This window comes from Mesocricetus auratus, unplaced genomic scaffold (genome assembly GCF_017639785.1).
Source record: "Mesocricetus auratus isolate SY011 unplaced genomic scaffold, BCM_Maur_2.0 Super-Scaffold_100008, whole genome shotgun sequence".
Taxonomy (NCBI): domain Eukaryota; kingdom Metazoa; phylum Chordata; class Mammalia; order Rodentia; family Cricetidae; genus Mesocricetus; species Mesocricetus auratus.
Window position 1 is genome coordinate 73,748,244 of NW_024429192.1, and position 6,000 is coordinate 73,754,243.

General features: G+C 49.5%; 1 protein-coding gene across 2 annotated transcripts in view; it reads right to left on the reverse strand.

The window, feature by feature from the left end:
• Dgcr8 (DGCR8 microprocessor complex subunit) overlaps positions 1-2,851 on the reverse strand; it is a 30,382-nt gene extending 27,531 nt beyond the window's left edge. The window contains exon 1 of one of the 2 annotated variants that reach the window (XM_013118722.3): positions 2,712-2,851. The gene's annotated coding sequence lies outside the window, so the exon portion shown is untranslated. The remainder of the gene's footprint in view (positions 1-2,711) is intronic. The other variant, XM_040751178.1, reaches the window with a different exon arrangement.
• Between the last annotated feature and the right edge of the window lie 3,149 nt (positions 2,852-6,000).

The following is a 6,000-nucleotide window of genomic DNA, read 5'->3' on the forward strand; positions in this document are numbered from 1 at the left end:
TCTCTCTAAAGGTGTTGCCATCAAAGGTGCTTAGAAATGACTGAAAAGAACAGCAATCACTAAGGAGCCAGAAGGGATATCAGAGGGGCAAAGTTAGTTTCCTGGCAACCAAAGGACCACTGAAAACAACAGATAAGTCAACACTTAGTTCTAACACACCTTAAATAAGACCAGGACAGGGTCTGTTAGGTGTGCAGAGACCATAGGAAGTCAAATCTGTGCTTTCTCAGATAGAAAATGCTATTGGGAAGAAGACTCAAAGAGTCAGGAGTTGGAGACAAAGAGTAGTACAGGATGGGGAAGCACACTACATGTTAAGAGCTAAGAAGTCAGTGTAGAACTACAAAACTAAAACAATAAATGAAGACATTAGTGAGTGTTAAGGGCAATGGAGGCTTTAAAGACATACACAGCAGCACAGGTGGGACCCTGAGGCCCTGAAAAAGGGTAGGTACACATCTTGCAGTAGCAGGATTGCCTAACTCTTAGACTCAGCAGCAGACAGTCCTAGAAAACTTTCTGACTTTTTCCCTCTGTAAGCTTACTCAATTCATTAATCAACTATTTGGTGAATGCCTTCCATAAGGCACACATCACTAATACGTGTTAAGCACAAGGTAGACAAAACACTTGCCCCATAGAGCTAATTTACCAGTTGGGAAGACGGATAATAACAAGAAAAGTATCTATGATGTCATATGCTGACAAATATTCTAGCTAAAACAAAGCAAGAGGGAAAAAGCTGGGAAGCAGGAAGCAGTTTCCAACAGTACCCACCTAAAGATGAAACAGATAGAGCCAGGTGTTGACAAGGGCAAAAGGAGGTCATTGTAGAAGACACCTAGAGGAAAAGCCAAGACGCTGGGGCAGAGACATGGTGTGGCCAAGCTAGGGTAGTACATGAGGAAAGTGTCAGTAAGCCTTTGTTTATCTTTTTTACTTGAGAAACAAGATATTGCACAGAAGGGGTCAAAACAGTGGTATCATTGGTCCGTGGGTAGCAATGGCAGTTAACCCTCACTCACACAGGCCCTGCTAAGGACACTATGCAACTCACCTAGCACTGTGACAGAAAGGTTAAACAACTTGCTCAAGGTCACACAACTAGGAAGTGGTACAACTCCTTTGCCACCCAAACAAGCAGGCCTATGTCTGTACTAACTCAGTTTTATAACATCTTGCAATTAAAAGAATTCCTCTGTGTCCAGAAAAACTACTAAAAAGCTGAGACTGGTGATCAAATTTGAAAGGGGGGAAGAATTAAAGGCTCACCAGGTAGCTTGGCCCAGAACTTTTAAGTTGCAGTTTCTGAGAAAAGGTCTGCTGTTGAAACAGGTTGCAAGGTTTGCTGAGAAATGCATGAAGACCTAAGAGAGGCACCAAGGTGACTTTAGACATAAGGATTGTTCTGGCGTGGACTGTGGCTGCAGCTTGGCTTGGATCAAACTACTTGTCGTCAAAGCAATCCATGACAAAGTGAAAAGAACAACTAGAAGCAGGAGGTTAGCAATCAGAAAGGAGGTGTTGGAGGTGGAGACTTGGAAGATGTCAAGGAAAGTTGATGTGAAAACTAGAAGCGATCGCATGGGAGGGAAAGGATGACAACAGAAGGCCCAAACCAGTCAAAATCACATTTCCTACAAAGTCAAATTGCAACAACCACTGTGAAGTGCCTGGCCCCTGGCCATGCAGAATCCAACTGGTAGCCCTTCCTGGCCTTCAGCCTCACTGCTCTTCAGCTGACTGAACCTGTGGATGCAGATCTTGCTTTGCCAATGGGACGGTGAGTAAGCAGCACATCCACAGCTGGCTACTCTGGCTACACGGGGCTTACCCAACACATCTGGACAACTCCTACTTGCTGGACTGACATAGGGATATAGCTGTGGTGACCAACGCTACAGCTGCAGCGCCCTGCCCAACCCAAAGGCAGTATGACCTCATCAATTCCTTTGTCACCCTAAAAATCCTTTTCCTGAACTTACAGGCTACACTCACTAGACCAGCCATTCATTCCCTTTGGTTAGTGGTGGCTTACAGTAGGGACTGAGCCACTTTCAATGCTGGGAGTCCAGTTTGAGCCAGTAGATTGTAGGCCCCTCCTAGTGATTGGCTTCCAAAAGTCAACAACCCTAGATAGGACATCTTTGCATCCGGCAACGATGTACATGCAAGCATGCAAGATGGCAAATCAAATTCCTACCATGTAGCAACCCAAGTCCACTGGGTGATACTACTTGACAGGTATCGCTGTCAACAGGTTGCCACTTCCCATTTATTCTACCACCTTCATTGTTACTGTAAAACCACATCCTGATAAGCTACACGACACTTCATCCACGGACAATTTGGTGAAACTTGGAGGGTTTCTCTGCTTTTCCAAACAGCCGAAACAGGCAGAGTTCAGGACAGAGGTGTCCCTGCCCACACGTCTCCCGCCAGAAGGCGAGACGATGGCTTCGGGCCCACCAGCCGAGGGGCTTCGTTACCAGGCCGACAGCACCCTACGTCCACGACGCCTGAGCTCTGGGCCCGGCCACCGCTGCACAAAGGCCGCGACTCCGCGTGGCCCAGCCCGCCTCGCGCGCCGCGCCCCGCCCCAAGCCCCGGCCTGCGGCCTCGCCCGGGATAGGGGGAGGAAGGGAAGGGCGCAGCCACTCCAGGCCGCAGCACCCGCCGCCCGCGGGGCGCCCCTCGCGCCCCGCACCTACCTGTGGCGCCCGCGACCTGCCCGAGCCGCCCGCAGCCCGACCACAGCCGGCCGACCCTCACCGCCCCGGCACCGCCGCAACCCGCGAAGGCCCTCGCTAGCCCTCGGCTCTTGAGACCCGCTGCCGCGCGGGCGAGAGGAGGGCGGGCCTTAACGCAGCGCGACCAATCCCGTCGCACGGCCGCCGCGCATTGGGGGAGACGGGAGCGGGCTGAGGAGGCCGCCAATCGGCGGCGCGAGACGCGCACGGCCCAATTGCGAGGCGCGTGGCGGACGCGTGGGCGGGACCAGGCGCAAGCCTGGAGGAGCTAACTAACGGCTGTGGCCCGGGCGGGGCTAGGCGCGCGGAGGGCTGCGGCCGCGGGGAGCGCCGGGAGAGGGGCGCGCGGGGCCTGCCGGGAGCCGGGGAGCGCGGGAGTGCCAGGAACGCTGGGAGCTCGTCTGTGAGCCCATCTCTGTGGAGCTCAAGAGTCATTTTTGCGTGTGCCGATGACAACGAAGCTCCGACCTGGGTCGTCCCCAGGACTAAGCTGGACCACTCATCCCAGAAAGTCACCTTACTAGAAGCGCGATGCTGAGGGCAGGAAAGGAGTTTTACTTGCAGCATCACCACACTGCAAGCACAAAGGTCTAATGACTAAAAATCTGTTCGCTGTGCTTCCTATCCTCGATGTCAAAAAAGGGGAGACAGAAGCCAGTTTGGGGATTCCATAGAGTGGTCCGGATCCGTTGGATCGGCCCTACAGAGCTGTGTCGATGGCCATGGACCAAAGATGTTGGCAAAGTCTGTTTTGACACCGAGGTAGAAGTATGTAAGACTTAGGAAAACTCTTTTAAGACGGAAATGAAGTTAGCCAGGTCGGTTCCTGACCACTCTAAATCCCTACTGTTAAGCCATTACTCCATGCTATGGGCTAGAGACTAACTTGGCGCTAAATTAAAGTGATACTTTCCAGAATCTCAAAAAGAATATAAATGGTGAAAGGGAGAGCTCACCTTTAGGTTCTCATTCCCGTCAATAAAATATGGGAAAAAAATGATAGAAGAGAAGACCGTCTCCTGTTGGGCAAACATTTGAATAATCGCTGCTGAACATGAAAATCATGGGTACTAAAAACAGGGCTAAAAAGTGACAAGTTGCTTTGAAGTTCTAGAGACGGAAGCCAGGGTTTCACTCACGCTGAGTTAAGGTAAAAGCACTGAACTACATATCCTCCTGTTTGGGAGACTGTATCTTAACACAGTTGTAAAGTTTCTCCCCAAGTTTCCTAGTAATTGCAAATGGTAAACGGTAGCTTTACAACGGAAAAAACCTGGATGACCCCACGTTAAGAAAGACCACCAACTGTAGGAGGCACCGAGGTTCTTGGGTTCACAGATGAGCACTAGGAGCACCTGGAATGTGAACAAACTTCAAGGGAAGAGATGTTTTGCCTGTTATCCCCTCAGAGCTGGGAGCAGATATGCATTCTAGCTTCATGACCTTTGGGCTGTGCAGCAGAGACCACACCGGACCCTCTCCCAAACCCTTATCATAAGATTGTTTTTCTCAATCTACAGAACCGATCTTTATGGAAGGTGTCAGATGTACTTTACAAAGAGTTTAGATGTAGCCTGGTGGTGGCACATGTCTTTAGCCCCAGCCCTAAGGAGGTAGAGGCAGGCAGATCTCTATGAGTTCGAGGCCAGCCTGGTCTACAGAGCGAGTTCCAAGACAGTCTCCAAACTACACAGAGAAACCCTGTCTGGAAGAGATAGAGAGAGAGACAGAGAGATTTATATCTGCTGTATTGTACATGCATGATTGAGGTAATCACTGTAAGTGTTGGAGCTCAGATGGAAAGGGATCCTGGCAGTCAGTAGCCAAGGATTATCAGTCTTTCTGAACATAGCTGTAGCTTATAGCTCTGCTCCAGCAATGTAAGTGTAATGACTCTGCTCCAGCAGAGGGAGGGTTTTCCCATGGAAGTTGTTACAGCTCTGCTTAGGTCCAGCAAAGTGCTCCCCTAGGGGAAAGTTGTTATAGCAGGGTTCTGCTTGAATGAAATTGTCACGCAGTACAACAAACCTCACTCTGCATTTATTGGGAAGGAAAAATCCAGGAGGGTGACTGCCTCTAAAGTGAGAAGCAGCAACAAACTGAACAGAATACAGCTTATACAAGGTTTCTTGGGGGCAGGGAATGTTTCCAAGGTGGCTTGGAATTGGTGGGGTTTTGTGGCCTGATTCTGGGGCATACTCAGGGACTGGTGGGATTTCAAGTTCCTGTCCCTATTCTTGGGGTCAAGTCAGGGGCAGGATGTTTTTCCTTAGCCCTTTTTACCCTGCAATCACCAGAAAAGTTGTAGTTGTCACTAGACACCTGAAGTTTGAACCAACACCAGCTACTTAACTGAGTTGAACTTTTACCCTGCAATCACCAGAAGAGTTATCACTAGACTCCTGAAGTTTGAACCAACAGCATCTACTTAGCTGAGTTGAACTGAACTTCCTTTGTCTCTCTGATGGCAATGGAGGTATCAGAGACCACCCTGTTAGATCTCAAACCCTGGACCAATGATTGAGGTGCCACCGGGTTCTCCCAGCATCCCTGAGTCCCTATCTGTTACAGGATATGACTGACTTATACCACTACCACCCCCGCCACTCTCTACCCTGAACTCTCCAGCCTAGGGACTGGGCTGCCCTTCCCCTAGAAACTCTCCCCTATATAATCCAGACATTTGGTTACCCATTCCTTTTTGTACCTTTGGCTTCCTGTCTTCTGCATCTGGTTCTCCTCTCCCTCTCTCTTTCTCTCCTCTCCCCATAAGGCCCTGCTCAGTCTGGTCATGTTCACTCTGGAATCTCCCAGAGTTCCCTGTCTCTGCCTCTGGCTATGCTTTCTCTTTTATTCATAATAAACTTTTCTCCTACACCATACCTAGAAGCAGTCTGACCTTTCCTTTCCTTTCCTATTTATTTATTTATTTATTTATTATTTTTCGAGACAGGGCTTCTCTGTGACTTTGGAGGCTGTCCTGGAACTAGCTCTTGTAGACCAGGCTGGCCTCGAATTCACGGATCCACCTGCCTCTGCTTCCCGAGTGCTGGGATTAAAGGTGTGTGCCACCACTGACTTGCCTCCTTTTTATTTTTGATTCACCCCACCCCCAAAATCTGCAAGTCCAAAATTACCCTCAACAGGTGCACTGAGGCCAGCAAGATGGCTCAACAGGTTTAAAAAAATGTATTGGGATACCTCTCACAGGATCATACTTGCCCACAATTGAGGAGTAAGAGCCCCTAAA